The 27,138-nt window shown below is 34.6% G+C and overlaps 1 protein-coding gene and 1 long non-coding RNA gene across 10 annotated transcripts in view; both read left to right on the top strand.

Moving 5' to 3' along the window:
* Window positions 1-27,138, top strand: part of EPHA7 (EPH receptor A7) — a 172,150-nt gene that overhangs the window by 24,686 nt on the left and 120,326 nt on the right. The window lies entirely within an intron of this gene.
* On the top strand, window positions 5,013-9,338 carry LOC146406117 (uncharacterized). Its single transcript, XR_014840135.1, has 2 exons — window positions 5,013-5,063; window positions 7,255-9,338. It is a non-coding gene; the product is annotated as an uncharacterized LOC146406117 (long non-coding RNA).

Genomic DNA, 27,138 nt, shown 5'->3' with positions numbered 1-27,138 from the left:
TTGTAAAATATTTGGGATCTGTGTATTGATTTTTGTTCACCTCATCAGTCTTGTTTATTTGTACTTATAAAAGGAGTGAATTTTTTTGTTGTTGTTCTGCCAAACTTAAAAAGACAGCATCTGATCAGTAAGTTTTTTTTTTCCTTCTTTTTGACAAGTATCTAAAATCAGATGAGATCATACATAAAGTTTTCTCCTGGCAGTGTTCCCAAACCTAATCATACAAAGACACTAAGCATGTGTTTAGTCGATTCTTATCCCCCCCCCCACATTGGTCTGAATCTAAGCACCCTTGTAAGTAAAATGATGCTCAAAGACCAAAGAGAAATTGTCTGTGTTAATAACTTAACTGAGCTAGAATAACTCCCTGTCATCAATTGTTTATCTTCTGCAGGATTCTGCAAGATTTAACAATGATGTATGTATAAAACACAAGTATTAGAGTTGTAGCTTTGTTTATGAATTATAGGTGATATCTGCACATAGAAATAGTAAGTTCGGTCAGTAAATCAGTTATTTTCAAAGCAGTACTCTGACACTGAGTAGCTTCATAAGTTTTGTTATGGTGTTGATGGTGCTGGTGGTGGGGGTGGTGGGCTACACCCAGCTGATTTTCATATATTTTGAATTGCATTCGTTTGTACAAAGGGTCTTTGAGATAAATCCAATGGATATAAACACATACACATTCACTCTAGAAATGACAGGAGCCTGCTATTCTGGATATAAGTTTGTTTGAAGCAATCTATAAAAATGTGTGAAAAGCTGTATGGAGTATGGATATAATTTTGTTTAAACTTTTTACATTATTTTATCATAGATTTTTTTCTTGATCTTTAGAAATGTCATTCAGAGTATTCATAATAGAAGAAAACAAGAAAGAATTTGTTAAAAGGCAGTACCTTTTGCTTCATGGGATCACTGGTTAGTAGCTTGAGCCAGGTGTTTGAATCTACACTGAAAAGGCCAATTGTACTTTATGATCCACAGAAATCAGATTAGATTAGTAACACTGAAGTTTAGAAACCAAAGTGTCATTTAGTGATGCTAAGTAAGTCTCAGCATCTTTGCCCTGAAAGTTTACAAAGCTTAGTCCAGTTCTATCCTGCTAGCCCAGTAGAGGGTTTTTTATATGCATATCAGTGTATTATGGTATCATAATGACTTCTAGTAACTTTCCAAAATGATTCCTTCTTGAATCATTTGAACCCCTGGTGTCATCTCACAGGACTGTTAGGCTTATTCTTAGAGGCATTGTTCGGATTGGAAACTTGAGACAAAGAAGGTACTAAGCATCTTTCATAAACTAATATAACAATCATTGATGGAGCTACATCAGTTAACACTATCTGAGGTAGCACCTTCACATACTAAAACAAATTCTGGTTTGTAGTTTAGATTTTTAGGATCCAGACAATGCCTGAAATAATTGAGATTTCTCATTTCTGATCAGAAAGCCAAAATAGCTCAGAACTGTGGTTTGAGAAAAGATGTCATAGCAGGTTATTAAAGGTGCCTAAATAAAACATGCTGCTTCAGTATGAATTAAAATTTGCTAGAGCAGGTCTTAAAATGAGTTTCAAAGAGCTTTACATTCAATCACACTGTAGAATCAAAGCATCCTTTTCCAGAATCGATTATAGTTATTGCCATGTATTACTTTTAAAGGAAAGGAGCTATTTTGTCCAACTAGTATTAGTTTCATGATTTTCTCTAAAGTAGAGATTGCTATAATTCATTTAATAGGTGTTAAATGTAATTCCCCATAAAATTTTTTAAAATTTATTTTCGAAGAAAAATGGAAATGTAATTCAAGTAAATTAGTTCTTAATTTTACATTTTATGCTTTAAGGCCCCACCTGGGAAATATCAAAATAGACATTATGTTTACTGTTTCAAAAATAATAAGTGGTGCTTTATTGTGTAAAGGACAGGCTTGACATACTTATGTTTTCAAATATGAAAGAAATTACATTCAGAAGCACCCCTTCCCATAAAGTCAGTCTTTTCCAAGGTATTAATTTTATATGCTGTGGAAAAAAAAAAACTTACATGCCGTGTTAAAATATATTAAATGTTACCTATGTATCTTCAAGGAACAGTGTATGGAGAAATCATGTCAATGGATGGTATTCAGTTTTAAATGCTGTTTGTTTGTTTTTCCTGTTTAAAAAGTGAAGAGAAAAATGGGACAGTTATTTGTAGTATCATCAATGGGAGGCTCATCCGGTGAAGAGTGACATCTCTAACTGAGAGCTGTGGAAGTTGTTTTTTCCTTTGTGTCAATCTGGAGGGAAAAATAAACCGGCAGTTCCTCTACCTGGTCTGACATTTCCCATCTTTTTGTTGTTGTTGTTGAAGCAGCCAGGCAAAAGCACACGTGGCAACTGAAAAGGTAACTATCCCTTTGAGGGCATGGTTGATTTTACTTCTGATTCTTACCATGCTATAGGGGTCAAGGATTTCTGGAGAAGCCTGACCTATGTTTGCTGTCAGGAAAAGTGGGTGATTTTCACTCTCTATACCTGCAAGTCTGAAGTTATGTGTAGATTGGAGTTCACTCTGCTCTGCTTTGTCAGCACAGCTGTGGCTTTTTTTTTTTTTTTTTTTAGCAGTTGTTTCCTGAGATGGAAGGATTTGAATGAAGAAATTGCTTTCTTCTGTAGAGCAGGAGTCTACTATATAATTTAAAAAATTTTTGATTGTAGCATATACATTTTTTAAATTTCACATTATACCATTTTGTAGTTAAGAAAATTGTATCTAATGCTGACTGATATGCTTCTAAGTATAAACATTATGAGTTGAAATCCAGCTCCAATTGTTAGCTTTTCTGTGTCCTAAACCTTAGTTTAATTTTTATTCAGTTTATAACTAGCTGGAAATTAAATGAGGAAGTATTAGATTATAGAAGCAGATTATTTTATTCCATTGTCCTTATCTTTTTAGCTAATTAAATTTCTGACTGCCTCTCTTTCCTCCATTTTCCCCACCTATCCTTCCCCTTCCTCCTTTCCTTGTGTTATTTATTTACAACATAATATAGATAGCTATATCATTAAATCTGTGATTCAGTTAAGGATCCCATATTTGTTTGGTTGTCACTTCTTTTCTTTTAATCTAAAACTTTCCCCAACTTTTTTTTTTTTTTAATTTTACTGACTTTTTTTTTAAGACTCCAGACCAGTTACCGCTCAGAATAATGCCAAATTCTAGTTTTGCCTGGCTATTTCCTCATTATTAGATTCAAGTTAAATGTTTCGGCAGGGAGACACTGTCGTCAATATGGTTTATGTTCCGTGGCATCATATCATGTCAAGTTGTTCCCTTATTTGTGATGCTCTTTGGTGACCTGGTTGAGGTTATGGATACTAGCTCCTTCTATTGTAATAGACTGTTTTCCTTTTGTAATGAGTCAGTCATCTATGCAGTGATACTTGGAGACACTGTAATTTTCTAATTCCTTGACAATCTTTAACCTAGTGTTTCATCATTCATTGACAGCGTGGAAGTGCAATCATTCATTACATTGATAGCTGCAAAATGTCGATTTTCTAACTTTCTTAGTTCTTTTACATTTGGTAGTTTGTTTTATTCTGTAAGAGAGTTTTTCCTTCTCTAGTCCCAATTTTATTTTTTGATAACACTGGACTCAGAGAATCTAATAAAGTAATTCTTTTTTAAAGTGAGTTTCTATTTAAGAAAGATTTCTGTTTAAAGGAGAAAGATTTTGAATATTAATAGTATTTACTTTAATGTCATTTCATAATTTTAGGATTAAAATTCTAACCCACATCCTTCAGGCTTTGTTCTATTATTTTTTAATGGGTTTTCCCTCTGAAGAGAAGTTTAATGCATCTTTATTGTTATGCATCCTTTGTAACTGAATGAATAAGTATTTCATTTTTCAGAGACTTTTTGAGATGTCTTTCAGATTGGCATCAAACCCTATTAAAGTAATTAAATAATGGCTTAAAAATATCTCTTCTAGACTAGAGATACACAGAGGTGCCAGTCCAGAATCCACCACAAATTAGCTGTATGAATGGGCAAGCTACTTATTCTCCTAAGACCTTGATCTCCTGCACTCAAAGTGGGAGATACTAACAGTATCTATTTCAAGAGGTTGTGTGTGGACCAAATGATCTAATATAAATAAAGCACTTGCACAAGGAAAGTGGACAATAAATGTCTATAAAAATCAGATGATGCTTGTTAAGCACTTAGCACACTGTCTGACACATGGTAAGCAATCCATAAATGTTTAGCTTAGCTACAATCATTGTTATTCTAAGAATTGCTATCTGTGTTTCTATTTTGGTAAATGTCCCTGGGAATGATCCAGAAAACTTATTGATTCTACCTCTATAAATCTGTCCAGTCTATCCAATTAATTTTTCCCCATCCTCATGCCACTATCTTAGTTTAAGTCCTCTTGATATGTACCTTAAAGAATATCAGTAGCTTCCTATTGTATTTGTTTACATTTGGCTTTACTCCCCTTCAGCATTTTTCTACTCATCCTCCAGAGTCATTTTTTAAAATGCAAATCCAGTCATGTCATGACCGTTTTTAAAATGTATAGTTGCCTCACTTAGTTTTCAAGCTATTCCTTAACATTCTATTCAAAATTCTTTTAACTTACCTCTGCATATCTTTTTGCCCGTTACTCAATATAGTGAATACTTTTTGGTATCTTAAGTGCTTGATTTCTCCTTATAATTTTCATATATTATGGTTTTCTGTCTAGGTGGCCATCCCTTTTTAGAAGACTTTTCTAATCTTGTTGTGCTCCATCCTTCTCCCTGTCCTCTTCCCAACAAGTCCTTAGCCAGACCGGCCAGCCAGGCTTCCAATGTACATCAACTTCACTGTGTGTGCCCCATGAAATTATAGGTTATTTCAGAACACTGGCATGTCCTTATAGCACAGCTAGCCCCCCACCTGAAGGATTAAACATATAAGTGACATTATTTAGTTACTTTTTGTGCAGCAGGACACAAGGATCATATATCATATCCCATGTTCAGTTGTGCCAAGAAGTAATTTTGGTGATGATAATTGTGGTAATAGTAGGGATTCTCTTCCAAGGCAAGAAGAAAAAAAACCTTTGACTCTCAAGGTGGTAGTTCTAACTTAAAGGTGTGAGGATAGAAGATTCATGCAGTTATGAAATATCCTTAAGTTGAGATGGCTAAATAGAGTCTAAAATCATGTCCTAGAATTATAATGTTTACATGGGAAACTGTTCACAATATTAGGTTAAGTAAGAGAGCATTGTGCATTGTAGTGTGGTGTCATCTTTAGGAGAGACTGGAAAAATGTACATGAGATTGCTACTATGGATCATCCGTGGCCAGAAAGTTATATTTAGGTTATATTTAGTTTTCTTTGGATTAATCTATGTTCTTCAGGTTTTCTTCATTGATCACATATGACTAAAGATGTATGTATGTGTATTTATGCATATATGTGTACACATACTTCTATCTATCTATATAACCTGTCCATAATTTTACAAAGAAAACAAGGAGCATGAGAGTAGAACATGACAAAATTAACCCATCCTTGCCTTGCTCTTTACTCTCATTAAGTACTTTTTTTGGCTGTTATTTTAAAATGCGGGATATCATTTAGTCTAGTTAATAAATACAAGGTCCCTTATTTCAGAAATATTTTAGTATTAATTAAAAAAATACCATGTAGACCAGTTTAGTAAATGCACCACTGTTGGATTTTTGGGGATTTAAAAAGTTATGATGAAGTATTTAACTTTAATGATGTATTTCTGACTACTGAATGATACAGAGTAGATTCTTTAAGCACTCACTATATATAAAATACATAAAACTATCTCTTCCTCTCTCTTTTATAGATATACACACATACATCTATATAATATGCATACATATGTATAAAGTGCACAGACATATATTTCACTTTTAGAGATTACTAGCCTCAAGTTATAACTGTTACTAGTAAACTATTTAAATATTTGCAGTCGATTGCATTGTTTTGTGACATTGACTATCACTTATAAAATAAGCTGCAAATGGGTAGCATGAGTTCTAGTAGGTTTTAGGTATTATTTCCCCCGAAGTAAATGTGTCTTCTTGTGTAAAGAAGAAATTGGTATATAATTGCCTATTCCAAAAAAGGAAACCAAATTAATTATAAATTTTTTTTCTCTTTTTTAGGGCTGCACCTGCGGCATGTGGAGATTCCCAGGCTAAGGGTCTAACCGGAGCTGTAGCTTTCGGCCTACTCCAGAGCCACAGCAATGTGGGATCCGAGCTGCATCTGCGACCTATACCACAGCTCACGGCAACGCTTGATCCTCAAGCCACTGAGCGAGGCCGGGGATCGAACCCACAACCTCATGGTTCCTAGTTGGATTCATTTGCTCTGCGCCATGATGGGAACTCCAAATTAATTATAAATTTAACTACAAAAAGGAAATGGACACATTGTCACAGTCATCTTCGGTAGCCTTTTGAATCTGTCATACTCTGCATACTCCGTATCCATTTCTATTTATACTGCAGCTCATTTTTCATTGATATGGCATATCCAAAATCTCTGGATTTCTTAATTTGAACAAAGATACAGTTTTTAATTTTCCTGTCATTCAGTAGCTTGTTTTAAGGAATCCACACTAATTTTTGTATTAGACTATAGAAAATATTTTAGGGAGATAAATCATCTGGGAATCAACTCATAGTTTATAAGAGTTTTTTGTCGTTGTTGTTGTTGTTGTTTTTGTTTTTTCCAAAGACAAACTTGTGGCCTCGAGCTCTGCTTAGTCCTGTATAATTTTTGGTAGATCAGCCTTCTCTACTCAGATGTTTTGGAGATAGATATCATGTCAGAATCCCAATCTTAGAAGCTTCTGCAGCACCAGGGAATCTGTGATTAGTAGAGTAGATGGAAAAGGTTGCCCACAGCTTGTGTTTTCCCATCACAACAGCTGTTGCCCAGGGTAAGGCTTGCATCAGGAAAACTTCTGCCTCTGCCGACAGTTTTCTCCCAAATTAGCTCCCCATCCAGTAGTTGAAAAAACAAACCAGAAAAACTGAAAAAGAAACTTACTGAGCATTTATTCTGTGTACTGTAGGTAAACTATTTACATCAAAACATAGATGTTTGGAGTTCCCGTCATGGCTCATTGGTTAACAAATCCAACTAGGGACCGCAAGGTTGTGAGTTCAATCCCTGGCCTCGCTCAGTGGGTTAAGGATCTGGTGTTGCCATGAGCTGTGGTTTAGGTCGCAGACAAGGCTCGGATCCCGAGTCGCTGTGGCTGTGGCTGTGGCTGTGGTGTAGGCTGGCGGCTACAGCTCCAATTAGACCCCTAGCCTAGGAACCTCCATAGGCCAAGGGTATGGCCTTAGAAAAGACAAAAAGACCAAAATAATAATAATTATAAATGTTTAAATAACTAGTGCAGTATAGTCCAGAAAATGGTAAATTGTATATAAATTCTAACTAAATGAGGAAATAAATTTAAACTGGAGAAAAAATAAAGGAGATGATATGTACATTGAGGTTTTTTGTTGTTGTTCCTGTTGTTGTTGTTGTTTTCCTTTTCTAGGGCTGCTTCCCACGGCACATGCAAGTTCCCAGGCTAGGGGTCGAATCGGAGCTGTAGCCACTGGCCTATGCCAGAGCCACAGCAACACAGGGTCCAAGCCGGTCTGCGACCCACACTACAGCTCACGGCAACGCCGGATCCTTAACCCACTGAGCAAGGCCAGGGATCAAACCCGCAACCTCATGGTTCCTAGTTGGATTCGTTAACCACTGCGCCACGATGGGAACTCCGATTGAGTTTTAATAGACAGATATGAAATCCTTTATTTTTATTTTTTATTTTTTATTTTCTTTTAGGAAACCCAAGACACTTATTTATTTTTTCTTATTTTATTTTTTTTTTTATTTTCCCACTGTACAGCAAGGGGGTCAGGTTATCCTTACATGTATACATTACAATTACAGTTTTTCCCCCACCCTTTCTTCTGTTGCAACATGAGTATCTAGACATAGTTCTCAATGCTATTCAGCAGGATCTCCTTGTAAATCTATTCTAAGTTGTGTCTGATAAGCCCAAGCTCCCGATCCCTCCCACTCCCTCCCCCTCCAATATCCTTATCCTTTAAATGCACTTCCAGGCCTGGTGAACAAATGCACTTCCAGGCCTGGTGAGCAAAGGTGCGATGTGGATGAAATTGCAGGTCCTGCTGATGGGATAGCCGGGATGCATGTGAAAAGGAATGTAGTGATAAAGCTAGGAAAATAGAAGATAAGTTGGACTGAGTCTTGCGAGAGGTGCTTTCTCTCTTATGCTATGGAATTTGTACTACTTTTGTAGTTACGGAAAAATCATCAGTTTTTTAAGTAGGGTATATAATCAAAGTTGTGCTGTAGTAATAAGTTTAAGTCAAGTTGAAGACTGAATTAGAGATGAGAGGAACTGAAAGCAACACCTTTTGGAAGGACTCTAGAAAAAAATCTCTGAACGGAAACCCTGTTACTGAGGATGAGAAGGAAGGGGTGTGTTAGGAACATATTAGGAAATAAAACTATTGCTCAGAAAAGCAACAAGCTGTTAAGTGACACATGACATTACAGTTTTAAGCTTATCTTTTACTATTATCCTGTTTAGGCCCACTTCACTTCATTCAGACTAACTTAGTTTGTCAATAGTTTCTAAATGTAGTTCTTGATTTTTAGTTTCAATGTTTTCTTTTGTGCTTGTTACACTTTTCTGAGACTCCATGTCATCCACATCCATGTAAAAAATGCTTATATATCATGTGTCCATCAAAAGCTCAAGCGCTGATCCTTACAGGTAGCCTTCTCTGATTTTTATGGTCAAAACTAATCTTTTCTCTCCTGAAGAAAGAAATTATTAGTATGGAATTGTAATGTGCATGTATTACTGAGTGACATCCCAGGAACAAAATAAGTGCTTGGCAAATTTAGTTTAGCTATTAGATGGGAATCACTTAAAAAATATGATGGGAATTACTTAAAAAATTTCAGACAGTAAAGGGTAAGGATCTGCCATCAAATGATGGGCCAGTCAAATTGAGCACTCTTAATGCCAGGTTCTTAAAATAGGATAAAGACTTTGATTGTGTGCAGTGGACAAAGGAAAGTAGTGTTTGCAATACCCAGTTTTGCTAAAGTCTCATCCTTGGTCAGGTCAGAAAACCTGGCAGTCTGGGCTTCTCCCTTAAAATGAATGTCGCTCTAGATGGTGACTTCTTGCAACGTTAGTGATACTTCCTGCAAATCACTTTGGTATGCTAGGAACTTGTCAGATATATTTGTGAAAATAGTAGTAGAAGAAGAAGAAAAAGCTGGAAAGACAAGTCAGATTAAATCTTGTTGGGAGAGTTTTTCAGGGAGAATCATATGGGGGTAAGTAGTGTTCAATTCCATCATCTAGATAGAGGTGAGAGCAGAAATTCAAGTGAGCCAAGAGATGGATGGTCACGTGAGAAAATGTCTCTTGTTATGAAGTAAAGAAAACAATGACAAAGTAAACTTGTTAGCAGAGTGGATAGAAGTTTGTCCATTTAGTTATTTGGATGGTCCGCCTAAAAAAGGTTCTTATTCTCTGTTGGAAGGTTTATGATGTGAGACAAAAGCTTTGAGAGTTTGGTATTAAAGACCTTCTATTCAGAGTTTCCTAAACTTGTTTGACTGATAGAATACACAAAGCTGGCTTTGAGATAAATGTTATGTAATTCTTAGTAATATTTGGAGCAGTGTTTCCAAACAGTGGGAAATGATTGTCTAGGGTCCTTGAAGGAGAAGGGTATAGAGAGCAAGCAGGATTAACTTAGGAAAGGATGAAGATTCTAGGCTGAGATCAAAGTGAGGAATTTCAGAGTGTGTGACTGGAAAATGAAAAATTTCTGATTGATGATGATGGCTTAAGTATGGCTGTGCTTGTTGACAGATGGAGAGATGCTATCAGTTTATCTCTCCAAAAGATGGAGCAGAAGAATTGGGACAGGAAGATCACAAGGTATTTAAAAAAAAAAAAAAAAAAAAAAAAAGACTGGGGGAGGGGTGCAGATATCTCTGCCACAGAATTCCAGAAAGTAATTATCTTTTCTCCTAACTTATTAGCTCATTGGTTCCAACAACCTTTGATGTAAAGTTTCTAAGGTTTTAAATGTGATTTAATCTGTGATTATTCAATTTAATTTGTAATTAATTTGCTAATTTTTAATTAATTATCCAGTTGTTCAAATTACTAAATACATGTGTTAATAATCACAATGCCAAGAGAAGCGGCTTGTTTGCCCTATGAAATAAATCTAATGGAAAGGTCCTACTTTCTAAGGACTATTTTGAAATGAAAGGATTTTCTAAAATAGAAATCTTTAGTTTGCTTCAGAGAATGTAGTAACACAATATGATCCTTTAAAGGCATATTACATTAGATCTTACTTGTGTTCCCCACCGTTTCTGTTCAGTTCTTGACTTGTGAACATGAGATATGTGTCACCTGCCTAATAACTTAAAATAATAACTTGCTTTTATTGCTTCATTTCCTTTTAACCTAAAATTTATCACCTGGGAGTTTTCTCAATTTAATTGTGTTGCCAAGGACAGTTGTTCATGAAGCACTGAAAAGTAGATGAATTTGAAAATAACAAATGTGATCCTTTGAAATGAAATGCCTGTGACTAGAACAGTAAAAAAAAAATTTGGAAAAACTGGCTATATGTTTTTGCTTAAGAGGATTTTGTTATATTTAAGAGGATGCTTTGAAAATGTTCAGGAGACATAGCTTAATGGTAACTGAAACACATGAAAAGCAAATGGAAACAAGGCAGTCACCTTCTGCAGAGCTTTTAATAGTTACAGTGCAAAATTAAGGACCACCTGCCATGTTGAATTTTATAGCTATGAATGATGTAGCAGTACTTGCCAATACATTCATGAATAAGTGAAAAAAAAAGAGTGATTTTATATAGTAACACAAACCTTCAAATGGAGTTAATAAAAGACAAGGCTTTTCTTTACTTGGTGGAAAGTTATCTGCTATATAGAAAGGCCTACTGAATGAAACATTTGTCCTCAAATTCCTTTTAATCTGCTGTGAGGTTCTGCCTGTTACCTCACTTGGAATAATGTGCCAATTTTGTAAGGATAAAGAGAATTTTATCCTTTTTTCGTTCCTTCAGCTTCTTGATGCAGCATTTCCTTGAATTTCACAGTACCTGCCTGTTTTTAGCAGCTCTAATTTCAGACTATCACTTTCCTGGACTAAAGTGTAAAAACTGATATTCTCATCTCCTGGATGGAGAATATTCAAGAAATGCTATCCCAGTGAGAATGCTGCTTACTAATGGGTATTTCTTTCTCTAGGCATCTTAAAAAATTCTGTTTCTGTTTCAGCTCTTTAATACCTCCTGTTCCTTACGAAAACGGATTAAAATGTCTGGTATCTGTGGAGGAATGCTTTTGTAGCAGCATATTGCTTTTGTGCTATATATTATAAGTGGTTATTGTTCACAGCTCACACCTTAATAGTTTGAGTTAAAGTCTTTTACCAAAATATTTGCTCTGTCCTGTGACAGTTTGGAGATATATAATAGGTTTTGATTAGTTTGGAGTTTTTGCTTTTCAGAGTTAATTGGGTATTGTTCTTACAGATCGAAAGGCTTTAAATGGAAATAGTAATAGATTTTTTTCAATGTTATTAGAGATTAAAATCTGTTTGGTAACTGTGGCAAAGTATTTAGGTTCTTAGTCAACAAGGATGCTTCAGTTAGTGAGCAATAAGGTTAAGAATAAATGACAAAAACTTACAGCTTTAAAACTGTTTTAAGTGAGTTGTTACTGTAAAATATATTGATTCTAACTTGCTTCTAAAAATATTTGTAGCGGGGCTCACTGGTATAATTTCCAAAATCTCCAGATTTCAGAACTTTGATGTATATATAGTTTAGTTATTTTAGCTGTGAAGGAAAGTGAATTTCGCTGAGGGGCTCATCATTGTAATTTCAGCAACTCCTGGAAAAGCCATTTCTTTTGTTGTTATCACATTCTAGTGATTAAGGTGACACTCATTCTGTTGTTATTATTAATAGCTCCCTTTTCACTCTTGAAAAGGTCCTGGTTTGGATGATAAATTATATTGTCACCTTCCATATAAGTGTTTTGGCTTCTTCTTTTTCACATATTTTTTATGTTTCTAAAATAATCACTGTTTAAAATATATTCTTGTATATTTTAGGTTGTTAAAATATAAAGCTATTATTACCTACCATATTCAAAATAAAATTTATATATGTATAACTGGTAGTTATATCCACTAAGAAAAGTAATTATAATGCCCGAACATTAAGTCATTAAACTGTGACTCAAATCTTCATATTTCATGATAGAAACTGGCTAATTATAGTTTTTTTAGAGTCACATTTAGAGCTGAAAATGTAGAGCACCTTATAGAGTTACTTGTCAAATGCAACTAAATGGAAAGAAAAATTATGTTTCGGAGAAAATGGCAATGCAGTTTTTTTGCTTCTCTGGAATTAATGTGTATTTAGAGTGAACTTGCATGAAAGCAAATTTGATTTTCATAATTCATTAAATATTTATGTTCTGACCATACTGCCAACTAACTCATGTGAAATATAATTTTAGCCTAAACAATGCTAATAGATCTCTTCTTCCTGCATTCCTTATATTAATATAAATATCTATTTATGATTTTATTTACTCATTATATTCAATGTGAGTTTATGTTCTTACTTCCATTTCTATATGGAATAGTTAGTGAATATACATATACACTTATGAAATGATTAGAAAATTATACTTGACAGTAATCGTATGCCAGAGTGTATCGTATACACCAAATAGCACAGGACTTTGGCTGAGGTCTAGACTCAGAAAAAGCATACTGCTGATAACAGAACTAGATTCAGAAACTGATGGCTTGGGTCCTACTCTGTAGCACAGGGAGCTGTATCCAGCCTCTTTGGTAAGAACTTGATGGAAAAAAAACAAAAACAAAGATGGGTGTGTATAGGTGGCTGGGCCACTTGGCTATATAGCAGAAACTGAAGGAACATTGTAAATCAACTGTACTGCAATAAAAATTTTAAATTTTTATTTTAAAAGAAAAGAAACTGATGGCTGTGTTCTAAGCCCACTTTGACTTTTTAGTACATGACAAACTAGCGTGCTACTTGATCTCTCTGAGCCTTCACTTTCACCTATTGAAGGAAATTTGCTTGCCTGCTTATATGATGTTGTGAGGGTTCTCTTACCTATTGTAAATCAAACTGCATTTTAATTTCCAATCATTTTTTAAATTTTATTGAAATATAGTTGATTTACAATGTTGTGATAATTTCTGCTGTACAACAAAGTGATTCACTTATACATATACACACATCCATTCTTTTTCAGATTCTTTTCCTGTATAGACCATCACAGACTATTGGGTAGATTCCCTGTGCTCTACAACAGGACCCCATTGGGCAGTCATTCCATATACCACAGTGTGCATATTTCCAATATTTTAATATCATATCTGTTGGCATGTGCTAGATAATTGCAAAGTGTGAGAGTAGAGACTGGGGAATATTTAGTAAAAGTTTCTAGATTCTGCTTCCCTAAGATCGACTGAATGTCTGTATCTCTGTAAACTACTCTGAATCTCTGTAAACTACTCTATCTACTGAATGTCTGTAAATCTATGTAAAGTCCTGCATCCTCTTAGAGTCACTGTCTTCTTTCACCTGTGTTACTGTTGCAGCCTTCTTTCTGTTCTCTTCTGCCTCCTGCTAATCCATTGTAGCTAGAGTGATCTTTCAAAATGCAAGTCTTAGCATAATACTCTCTTCTGAAAAATGCTTCAGTGGCTTTGTATTCCTCTTAAAATAAAAAAATAATAATTCTTAACCCCCATCTCTGCTTCTTTTTCCGGCTTCATTACTTGCTTCTCACCCACTTGTATGTTACATTTCAGCCCATTGACATTTTGTCATTGCCCCAAATGTGCCATCATCTCTTTTCTCCCTGCTCTTTCTTTCCTCGTGAAAATCTCTTTCTGCTCTCCTTTGAATATTTCTTCCTTATTCTGCAGGTTTCAGTTATACCAGAAGAGATGTCACTTATCTGTGTTCCTACAGCAATCCCCCTTTTAACACATCCTTCTTTATTAGAATTGTGTAATTATTGGTCTCCTACTGGAATGCGAGCTCTGTGAGGTCAGGGACAGTGTCTGTCTTTCTCCCCACAGTGTCTACTGTTCTTTGAGTAAAGAATATACAAGATGTGTTGAAAATATCTGTCAAATGAATGAGTAAGTGAATGTCTCTATAGGAAGATAGTACAGTAAACAAGATGAACTATGAAAAACATTTGGCATTCGGTTATTACTGTGATCGGAGTGTCCGAAAAACAATGGGCATAATTAACTTGATGTGTGAAGTAAAGTAGAAAGTCCAAGTTTCCTGCTGTTGAAGTTCAAGATTTGTTTTACTTTGTTTTTCCCTTTTGGATTTTAGGTTTGGATAACCTTTATAAATTGAAACACTTATATGTAGCTGGAAATTTGAAATACGGGCATTACTATGAGAGAAGGGATGGTGGTAATAATAATAGTTCTGTGAACTTGAATCTATATAGCACTTTTTTTTAGTTTTTAAAAGTCTTATTTTACAGAAATTTTAGATGAGGTTAATTTCTAAGCAAATCATCTAGAGCTTTAGCTGAAGAACTTTGAAGAAAAATTAAGTTTTCAGGTGATAAAACTCACTTTTGTAAAAAAAAAAATTATGTTCTATTTTTGTATAAATATGAAAAAAATCCAGCCATGATCTTTTTTAGTTTGTTTAGTTAGGCCAGAGGTTCATTAGCAAAGAGATGCTTAAGACTCAGAATGAAACTGACAGATACCTGTTTGTAGTAAAGGAAGTCTTTCAACAGCAGCGCTACTGACATTTTGTGCCAGATAATTCTTTGTTGTAGAGATCCTTGTAGGATGTTTAACAGTGTCTCTGGTGTCTACCTACTAGATGCCAGTAACATCAAACCCTTCTTACAGTTTTAATAACAAAAACATACGCAGACATATCTGCAGACATTACCAAAACGTTCCCTGGGGACAAAATCACCCCCACTTGAGAAGTATTGCCCTGGAGAATGAAAAATTATATCCCTATGCCATAGCTAGGAAAACTTTGTAATATATTGGAGATTTGTAATCCCCATGTGAATTATTTCTTGGTCTTTATTTGATGATTATCAGCAAAATGCAAGGGACCATTGTCATTCCTCTCAGCTATTGCTAGGAATGTGAAAGTGATGAGAACTCTGGGCTACTTGTCTCAGAAAGCAAAGATGTCTAAATAATAGAATAAAGGATGGGAACATAAGAAAGGGAAGGACAATTAACATGTGTTTTGAGGATCTGCCTCGGAGGTGGAAGGAGAGAATATGAGTTTGCCAGAATTTTTGTCTTGGGGCCCAAGGGATCTTATGTTTCCCCTAAAGCAGGCCTTCAGTTATAAGGTATGCACTTATGTGTATAGTTTTCTTTACATTTTTGTTTTTTATTTCTTTATCTTTTTGTTGTTGTTGTTGTTCAAGTGCATTGGTGTGGGAGACAGTGAATGTTTATCTTATAATGGAAGCACATGATTTTCCAGAAAATCAGCCACATATGTTCCTAGATGTGGGAGAAGCATCTTGGGCCTTCTGTTCTCATACATCATGATCAGTTGTGTTTTCTCAAAGATCTTGTGTCAGTTGTTTGGCTACGGACCACCAGTGTTATTTAGTATGTGAAAATGAAACCACAATTTTTCACTCGATTACTGCTTGTGACGGTACAGCATGCTTTCTGGAATGTGTCTTCTCTCTTTCTCTTCTGCCTTGTTATTATCAGACTTGTTATTAATTATAAGAAGGCCCCACCTCCTTCTGCCTAATGTCTCCCTTATCCCTAGGTCATAAATCTCTTATAATGAAACTTCTGTTGGGCATACTGGCTAGGAAAAATAACAACAGAAGTCCTAAAATACTGTAATTTTTTTTTTTCCTTTTGTAGTCATGAAGAAAGAGAAGGGTGGCTTTTACTTTCTTAGTTGTCTTTAGAAAAACATTGTCAGATTATGCAGTTATAGGTAGAAAGCAGACTGATATCAAATTATATATGGATGCTTACATCAATATGCGGGGTAGCAAAGAAAAACCATGAACTGACCTGAAAAATAAATTGTATGATTGTAGAAAGCTATAAGGAAGGCTGTTTTTTCTGTTACTTTCCCCTTTTTCTTTCTTTCTTTTTTTTTTTAAATGAATGTTTCATCTGTAATAGCTGCCTCCAAGATATCAGAACTCTTCTTCACTCTTTAAAATCTTTGAGTTTTTACCAGTCTGTCCTGTGTTGTTCTACTTTGGTATTACATTGCAAGTACACAGATTGAAATATGTGTTTGGTATTTCCTTTCATTGCAGGGTATAGGATAGAGTTGTATCTCTATCTCAATTACACACTAAACAAAGTAAGTTTATCCAGGCTGAAACTACAGAAGGGAAAATAGGTTAAATTTCAAATGAAGATTTTTTTCTAAGAATAATATTATTTTAAAGAATCTGACATACATACTTTCTTTAGTTGTTGAAACTATTAACGGAATTGCTAAATTGAAACTTTCACACATTAAGCTACAGGCTTTGTATAATGATGCCGTTAAACATACTGTTTGCAAAATTGTTGGAGAATATTCCAAAAGTTTTTGTATGTTTTTTTGTTTGTTTGTTTGTTTTTTGTCTTTTTGCCATTTCTTGGGCCGCTCCCGTGGCATATGGGAGGTTCCCAGGCTAGGGGTCAAATCGGAGCTGTAACCACCAGCCTATGCCAGGGCCACAGCAACTCGGGATCCCAGGTGCGTCTGCGACCTACACCACAGCTCATGGCAACGCCGGATCGTTAACCCACTGAGCAAGGGCAGGGATCGAACCCGCAACCTCATGGTTCCTAGTCAGATTCGTTAACCACTGCGCCACGACAGGAACTCCCATTTTTGTATGTTTTAGTGGAAGCAAAATTGTCTTAATTTAAAAAAGAGAGTTGTCTTTACCATGTTAACATAATAATGATAAGTATATTAACTGACATCTATAGAGTACTGAGTATGTGCTAGAGACTGTTATAAGTTCTTTAATTTAGCCTACACAGCAATTGTATCAGGAAAAAATTATTATTATTTCTAGGCAGTTTTCTATTCAGGGGTCTAGTAGTAGGGTTTGAACTCAAGGTGTTTGGCTCCATAGTCTATAGCCTGCATTTTTAAAGACTATCTTCTATCTTCTATCAGTAAGTATTCACATAATACAAATATTTTCTATTTTAGCAAATAAAATTACAGTCTATATAAATACACATAAAACACCAACATCCTGAGCAGTATTAAAGACTTGTGAGGTATGACACTTAGAAAGAAAATTTCAAAACACCAAACTCCTGTGACATATAAATAAGTAGAGTTGATACTGTTACATTTAATTGGAAGAATATTATAACTATATTGTAAGATTGTGGTGATGATATAATGTTTGCAGGATGAGGTAGGTAGGGAGGTAGATAGGTAGATAGATAGATAGATAGATAGATAGATAGATAGATAGATAGATAGGGAGCTCTTGAATCTATAGTGGTTAATTATAGGAAGGGGAAGAGGGAGAGGAACTCAGTGGCCTAGTCCAGAGGTCAAATATGGCTTCACTAAGGAGGTGTGTTTTGAAATTTTAGCAAATTTGAAATTTTAGCAAATAGCAAATATATTTGTAATGAATCTCCTTCAGGAAGTTAAGCACCACATAGCTTACTCCCTGATATAAATTTCTAAAATTAATCTATAAAGATAATAATGCTCTAGCTGAATACCTTTTGTGAGACCCCATTTTGTTTTAGTGCTTTCTGTTGGTTGGGAATTCAGCAGCCTATTAGCTTATTGTTTCTTCTGATGTTTGATAAATTCATCTTTATTGTATGGCTATTTCTTTTACATGGAGGTATACAGGGAAAGGACTTATTTCTTCGTATGTTAGTCTAATAATGTAAAATGAGATTTTGAGTAAATAACTTTTTTTTTTTTACCTTTTGCAAAACCACACACAACCATATATTAATACATAATAAATGGTGTGCTTATGTTAAGATCATGATTCTTTAGGAAGGACTGCACTGGAAGAAAAAGGAAGAGTAGCAAATATAGCAGAAACCTTTGTCATCCTAGGGAAATAACTTTGGAGACATTGATGAATCCTGAGAGCTAAAAATACCTCTAATTTTGATACTGTCGTTCAAGCTCACTAATTAAATTATCTCCATAGCACTGTGGGATAATCCTATGTGGTGGTATACAGCTGACAAATGAAATTCTCGAGAACCAAGAATAACTATCAATGGCATGATTGAAAAGCTATTCCATAATATTTCCACAAATTATACTGAATAAAATAAATATGATTTTAAAGTACTTTACTACATGCAGGGTTTCCAGCCCTCCCAGTATTGATTGAAGAAATTTAACTGTAGGATTCAGTATCTCCCAGAAAGTCAGGGCTTCTGTTTTATAGTTGGTACAAATCTGTTTTCCATTTGACTAAATTCTTCAAAATCTAGTTGTATGGAGCATCTGGACTTTAAGACAAGATAAGGATTATTGCTTTTAGAGTTTTCTGTTACATTTGTTATTTTTGGCTTTTGATATTTAAGCAACAAAACAGAATTTGGATTATATTAATAAAATTAAGTATGTAGACTATAGGGAAAAGGGGATGTCTGTTGGTTCATTTCAAATATAAATGATTATAAGTACATATTGACTATGTCAAAATACATAGATATCATTTATCACATTATTATGTATCAACTAAATATTTGAGTAGAAAATGTAAATGTCTCTAATCTAGACAGTTATTTTGACAATTCTATTAAGAAACATACACTTTAAATTATGTCTGTATATTAAAACTTAGAAGAGAATCATATTTTTGAGAATTCTCTATTCCCTTTTGCAATATAACTTTATTTTAAAGAGTAATGATAGAATTTATTAAAAATTAATAAACTTTCCATTATAGCTGGATTACAGTGTTCTGTCAGTTTGGTGACCCAGTTACACATACATGTATACATTCTCTTTTCTCACATTATCATGCTCCATCGTGAAGAGCGTTTGGAGGAAATTGAAGGCATCTTCAAAGTACATCAGCTGAAGCTGTGTGATGTCACCTGCCCTCACATGGCTTAGGAAGTGAGCAGTCTTATCAGAAGGTGCTCCATCACTGACAGCAAGAAGCATCTCCCAAAGCATCAAGGGCCAGAGATACTGTGGAGTCCTGAGGTCTTCTGCTAAGACCAGATCATGCTCTTTGGTTCCATTTATTTATATATTTTAAATAAAAATTTCATATGTTTAAGGTGAAAAAAAATTTAATAAACTTGATGTTAAGGCAGTGCCAACACGTGAACTTATTCAACTGTCATAATTTCCACATAAAAAGAATATACAACTAACCATATTAAATAGAACTAAGGTTATTAGAACTGAAAACATTGTACTTTGCAATTAAGTATTCAGCACATTTCATGAACAATGGAAAACTAGAAGTTAGAACAAACTGCATTCCATTTGGGAATGTAACTAAAATGGAAAATTTACAAAGCAAAGATATAATAAAGATAACAGGTAAAGAGCAGTATAACTTACCTTTTTTTTTTTTTTTTTGCTTTTTAGGGCCACACATGTGGCATATGAAGATTCCCAGGCTAGGGGTCCATTTGGAGCTCCAGCTGCCAGGCTATGCCACAGCAACAGCAACTTAGGATCCGAACGGCATATGCCAGTGTACCTTATCTTGATAAAAAATTCTTTCTTTCAGATTCTAACTTTGCAAGATATTTTATATCACTCAATATTGTCAATTTGTATGATAAGAGAAGGATTTCATTTTGGGAAAATCCAAGATCATTTTTGACACCAGGCTAGACATATTCTTTTAACATCTGTAGCTTGAAAAGATTTACCTTTTAGCCTCCTACTTAAAGGCCTACTAATTTAAACAACAAAATAACTATGTTCAAAAGTGGCAAAAGGAATAGTTATATTCTTTTAAGGTTTGGACTCTCTCCTTTTATAATTGTTGGCATTTGGAAAGCATCACCCTTAGTCTAATTTTGCCACAGGTTTTATGTTTATTATAGTGAAATAAAATAGAAACAAGTGAAAACTTTCAACCATCAGTTACCTAATTTTTCCATTGGCATCATCCACTCACAAGATGTTTATTTCACAAATTCTTATACAGGGCTTGATTATCCCTAAATTACGTAGGATTGAGTTAGTCACACCTTAGTTTTAGACATTCTGTTTATTTAAACACATGCAGCTACTATTCTTATCAGTCTCTTGTTGAACATTTACTCAGAAGGTAACCCAAATGTTGAAAAAAATCTGTTCTAAAAATACTGTCTGCCCTTGTTCCGCCTGGTTTCCATCTGTGATAGTGTGTCTTTATAATCTGTCATCTGCTTTTCTTCTGTATGTTCCTCACCATTTTGTCCGGATTTTGATTTTTTTCTTCCTTATTATCTGTATCCTGTTTAGTTAAAATTAGTATTTCCAAACCTTTGGGTGGGTTTTGAGATGATTTGATTCTAATTAATTAGGAAGACAATGCATTATTAACTCTCTGTATATAATATTATATTAGTGTAGCAATAGAATCAATCATTGTATTTTTATTTTCTGTGTAAGAACTCTCAACTGATTTTTCATTTACATTATTATCCTTTACTCTGAGAAAACAGGTCTTCACATCTAAATTTGTCAATTTTTTTCAGATTGACATATATGAGAGTATGTGTTGAGTCTGATACTTTGTAGTGTTGACATTATTTTTCCTGAGATCACTGTTAATGTTAAAGTACTTTATGTTTTTTATTCAGTTTTTCTGGTAGATTTAACAAAAATGAAATATTATATGTACATATAAGTAAGCTTTAATCCTTAGTTTTGTCATGCCCCTCTCCCCTGTGGGTCATAGGCAAAACTAATTTGAGACATCTGAAATTGAATGGAATAACACAAATGTACAGAAGGGTATGTGGATATGTATGCGTTTGTGCTCATAATAAGAGAAAACAAAAAATGTAAAAGCCCATTGTTTTTAAATTAGTTTTTTGTTTACAATTATTGTCTATAAAATTTCTTTTTTCCTTTCTTTCTTTCTTTTTCTTTCCATCTTTCTTTCTTTCTTTAATTGTTATTTCCCCAATACAGTTTTTTTCCTACTGTATAGCATGGTGACCCAGTTACACATACATGTATACATTCTTTTTTTCTCACATTATCGTGCTCCATCATAACTGACTAGACATAGTTCCCACTGCTAAACAGCAGGATCTCATTGCTAATCCATTCCAAGGGCAATAGTTTGCATCTATTAACCCCAAGCTCCCAATCCATCCCATTCCCTCCCACTCCCCTTGGCAACCACAAATCTATTCTCCAAGTCCATGACTTTCTTTTCTGTGGAAAGTTCATTTGTGCCTTATATTAGATTCCAGATATAAGCGATATCATATAGTATTTGTTTTTTTCTTTCTGACTTACTTCACTCAGTATGAGAGTCTCTAGTTTCATCCATGTGGCTGCAAATGGCATTATTTTGTTCTTTTTTGATGGCTGAGTAGTATTCCATTGTGTATATATACCACATCTTCCTAATCCAATCATCTCTTGATGGACATTGTTTCCACGTCTTGGCTATTGTGAATTGTGCTGCCGTAAACACGCGGGTGCATGTGTCTTTTTCAAGGAAAGTCTTGTCTAGATATATGCCCAAGAGTGGGATTGCTGGGTCATATGGTAGTTCTATGTATAGATTTCTCAGGTATCTCCATACTGGTCGCCATAGTGGTTGTAGCAGCTTACATTCCCACCAACAGTGGAGGAGGGTTCCCTTTTCTCTACACCCTCTCTAGCATTTGTTATTTGTGGACTTATTAATGATGGCCATTCTGAATGGTGTAAGGTGGTATCTCGTGGTAGTTTTGATTTGCATTTCTCTAATAATCAGGGATGTTGAGCATTTTTCCATGTGCTTGTTGGTTATCTGTGTATCTTCCTTGGTATTTATAAAATTTAAAAGAGCCAGTTAGGAATAAATTGAAATCATTTTTCATAATGTAAGGCATCAGTGATATTTCTGTGTTTTCCAATAGAAATGTTAATTACAAGAATTTATATTAAAGGTAGCCTGTCTAGTTCTAAATTACTAACTGAAATGAACACGTTTGTGTACCCTCCAGAATATAGCGATTCTAGATTATCTAAAACTAGAATATTCTTTTTTTTAGTTTGGCTAGATTATATAGTTAAAGAAAAATGGTCTTCTTTAAGTATATGGGGAGGACTATTGTTCTCTAGATTTTTGTGTTGGAAAAGAGCTCTACACTAAAAGTTTTGTTTTGATTACAATTCACTATTTATTAGTTTCTCTCTCTTGGATCTTCCCTCTCTCATGTTCAAAGAAAATGTCCTAAATTTTACTCTTAATAATTTGGCTCTCATTCATGCACTTACTCATAGTACTGTGTCAAGGATGCTTATAGAATCATTTTAGAAATATCTAGACCATTAAATTAAATATGACTGTGCAGTTATTTCCCCTTACAGCATAACAGGGAGTTCTGTAGGAGTGCAAGCCCCTGAAAAGTCTTTCTTTAACTGATGTAGTCAGAACCATACCACATTCTTATGAGAATGTGCCATGTCATTTCCATTGATCTGATTACTATGAAAAATTTACTAAGTGATGTCAGTGAATTAACCTTTGGTAAGTGGGGTGTCTATTACCAGGTGCATACTGCTGTAGGATGAATAAAGATTCTTTCATTCAGTAAATTCAGGTTAACCTCCTGCTATGTGCCAGACGTCATGCTGTGGTTTGGGGATCCATGGATAATATCATAATCCCTGTCCTTGAGATGCTCACAGTTGCCTGGAGGAGACACACCTGAAGAAATAATTATGGCAGTATTAATGCCACAGTTGTGATATGTCGTTCAGACCAGTTTGTAATCTCTCCTAATGTAGCTTTAGGAGGTCAGGAAATGCAGAGGAGCTAAAGCTTTTAATTGCATCGTAAAGGATGAGTTAGTTATTCTTAAAAAAGAAACTAAACTAGTTAAGATGTGTTTTTATGTATATAACACAGCTTTCTTGAGAGGCTTTATTTAAGAAATATATTAAAAATATTCTAGTAGAACCAACATTATCTCTTGGTAAAATGCTGTGGATACCAAGTGGATACGATACAGATAGAGCTGTGTCTGATTGTTTGCATGGCGTGTAGGTAAAAATGAATAGCTAAGTGGCTTTCTATTATTAAGAAGTAGAAAGTACAGGAATCCAGTTAGAGAATTCATGCTATTTTTTAAAGTTTTATTTTATGGCTGCACCCACAGCAAATGAAACTTCCCAGTCCAGGGACTGAATCCAAGCCGCAGCTGTGACCTGCACCATAGCTGTAGAAACACTGGATCCTTTAACTCACTGCACCTGGCTGGGAATTGAAACCGCAGTTTGATCCTCTGCAATGACCCACGCTGCTGCAATAGGATTCTTAACCCACTGTGCTGCAGCAGGAATTCTGAGAATTCCTACTATTTTGTTTTTCTCTAACCATTCTGTTTACCTAAAAATTTTGTTTCTTCATATATATGTGTGTGTGTGTATATATATATATGTATATACACACATATACATGTAATATGTCTATTAGGTTTTTGTGTATGTGTGTCTGTTTTGAAAAAAAGGATTCAATTCAACATCATTTGTTATAAGGACTTATCCTGCCTGTTATTTTCTTTTATTTCAAACAATTAAGAACTGAGGGAATCTTCTTATTGTCCTGATGCATCTTTTTAAAATGTCGTGCTTCAGGGTAAACTGATTTCGTTATGATCTTCAAAAATTTTTCCACTGACATAACAAAAATGATTATTTATTTCCCCACATGTTCAAACTGCCTTAAACTGCTTTAGGGTAATTTGCTTCACAAGACCTGGTATTGATCCACATTTTATAACTGACTAAATAAGAAAAAAAGTCTCCATGAAATAGCAAGAAAGATTGCCTTAACTGATGATTTTGTATTAATCATTTTAAAAATTATTGTAGAAGACTGGTCCTGAAATCCCATATCTTACCTTAGACTGCTTGAAATGGAAGGTCTGCTCTTCATTTTAAGAAATTAAGATAAAATTAGACAAAAAAAAAAAAAAAAAAAAAAAAAAAGGAGTTCCAGTCGTGGCGCAGTGGTTAACGAATCCGACTAGGAACCATGAGGTTGCGGGTTCGGTCCCTGCCCTTGCTCAGTGGGTTAACGATCCGGCGTTGCCATGAGCTGTGGTGTAGGTTGCAGACGCGGCTCGGATCCCGCGTTGCTGTGGCTCTGGCGTAGGCCGGTGGCTACAGCTCCGATTAGACCCCTAGCCTGTGAACCTCCATATGCCGTGGGAGCGGCCCAAGAAATAGCAAAAAGACAAAAAAAAAAAAAAAGAAAAAAAAGATAAAATTAATTCTTTTCATTTTGGCTAGGCATCTTGCAAACTTTTTTTCCATATATATAGTTTTAAATGTATTATAGGTGAAAAATCAATTATTTAATCACTGACAAAAGTCTGATTTTAATTCCTTGAATTTAACTAAAAATCTTCACTTTATTAAATGTATTGTAATCCCAAACATCTGTATTTTCATACATATTTCTTGTCTAGCTAAAGTTTTTTGAACTTTAAATAACCTGCCCTTACAGAGTATTGCCAGATCCACTATTAGCCTCATTGAAAAACAAACCAATAACTGCCACAAATAGCTCTCCAGTTTAAATATAAGTGGTCAATAATATGTAACTACACACATTTTCTGCATGTCTACGTACAGTGTGTAGTTTTTTTCACTTCGCATTGATGAAATGCTACAGCTCTGGCAGAAAAGGTGACTTTTGAGTCTATGTTCACCACTAAAATAGGAAATAATTAAGCGCATTGTGAAAGATACAAATTAAGGTACAATATTTATAATTTACATAAGTAATTTATTATGAAAACTCAGAAATTTAATTAGCCTAAGCACTTAATTGGCATAATTATCCATACCATTGGATGCTATCTCAAAAAGTAATATAGTTTAAAAACATACTATAGCGAGAGATCATCATATTTGTCTTTTTAGCAGATGTGACTTTGGTCCATTTCCTGGCACAATGCAAAGAGTAGGCAAACAATAATTATAGTCAGGGAATAAATACATACTATGGCTATATTTGCCTAATAATTTGTTTCTTATTTACATATAAAACTGGTAATAGGGGAGTGGCTCGATGTTTATCAGGGACAGAACCACAGTGGGATCAAAACTTTGCGTGGAAATTGACATTGTGAAGTAATCATAATAATTTACTGTTTTTGTTGAGTGCTTATTCTCTCTCCATCAGGCATTGTGCGAAGTTCTTCACATGAATTTGCACTTTAATTCACAATAATCTTAGGAGGAGGTTTTATCATTAGGTTTCTTTATTTTAGATGGGAAAAACCGGACTCAGAGATTTTAAGCAAATTTAGAAAGGTCACACAGCTAGTACATGCTGGAGGGAAAGTGAGATTCATAATTTATGTAAAGGACAAGTCATATTGCCTTTTCAGGATTATTGATGTGAGACCTCATATGATGAACTTAACAAAGTCTATCATTCAGAATTTGAATTTTATCTTTTAAGAAATGTTTTTAATATGACTATATTAAAACAAAGTATTAATCTTTCAAAAGAGGAATTCTCACATATATTTTACATCATGTTTCCATATAGAGCTTGTATTACCTGACCTTTCTTGCTGTATTTTCAAAATTGTGAAGATTTAGCAAAATAAGAATGAATAATAAAAACAAATTTAAAATATATGATATTATAATGAATATAAGAGAAATATTTGAAAATAAAATTGACAGTGGCATAAATGCTAGTGTAGTGTAAATTTTATCTCATGTCTAAAATGTTCCTAACACCAATTGCTATTTAAGAACTTATCATAGCCTCTTTTTCATAATGACATGCCCTCTAGGAAGTGTTTTAGTAAAGTAAAATTATACTGTATCATAAATAAGCCATATTTTTTAGATGCTACAAATAAATAATATCATGTTTGAGTTTGGTTACCTGGTTTCCCCTTGATTTAAGGGTATTTTGCCCATGGGAACCCCATAATTACACTATTTTACTATAGCTCTGAATTAAGGTTAAGATTATCTGAATTCACTTCTAGTGTACTAAAACCTGAGATTTCATAGGTAATTTATGTTTTTTATCTGTAGGTTGACCCCTCAGTGGTCCTTATGAGGACAACATTGAGTGAGATCCTGAAGGGGCTGATATCATATGGAGTCTTTCCTTTTATGGGAGTTTATTATTAAGTAATTTACATAATTAAAAATTCCATGCCTGGGTCCTTACCTGCATGAACCAAAATGAATGTGCACATCTTTAGGAACACAGACAGGGTTTGACAGTGATGGCAGAGGAAGAGCTGGAGGTGAATCTCTGAGCAGACGAAGCCTTGATGCAGTGCCTGCCACTGCCTGTCAGGGATGGCATGCAGAGGCAGGACAGCCCTTTAGAACCTGTCTTTCACACTCTTGCTGAGGCACTACTGAAAGACTAAGTGGGTGTGAGTTAGCATGTGTGGTATTGGGGTGGTGATGCTGGTAGAAATATATGTGTTTTTAAAGATAGTATTTCAATGGAGACAGCTGTATGAGAATTTAATAGCTAGGTAACCAGTTACTATGTTGTTGCTGAAACAACCTTTTGCATATTGAAATATTAAAAAAAAACTAGTGTCTATAGCTCTTAATAATTAACAACAATGAAACAAGGACATTGAAGCTCAAGAATATGAACTGACTTTGTCCAAATCGCATGCCAGTAAGTGGTGGAGTGGATTTGGACACAGTTCTTTTGAGTTAAAATCCAATTCTCTTTTGCTGTGTCACATTACCCTTTTAATACAATCTAATATTAAAA

This window comes from Sus scrofa, chromosome 1, assembly GCF_054392235.1.
Source record: "Sus scrofa isolate SSC_HxYL_T2T_F1_AM1 chromosome 1, Sscrofa_HxYL_maternal_Yorkshire_Landrace_v2.0, whole genome shotgun sequence".
Taxonomy (NCBI): domain Eukaryota; kingdom Metazoa; phylum Chordata; class Mammalia; order Artiodactyla; family Suidae; genus Sus; species Sus scrofa.
The sequence above is the reverse complement of the archived record's forward strand: the minus strand, read 5'-3'. Positions and strand labels throughout refer to the sequence as shown.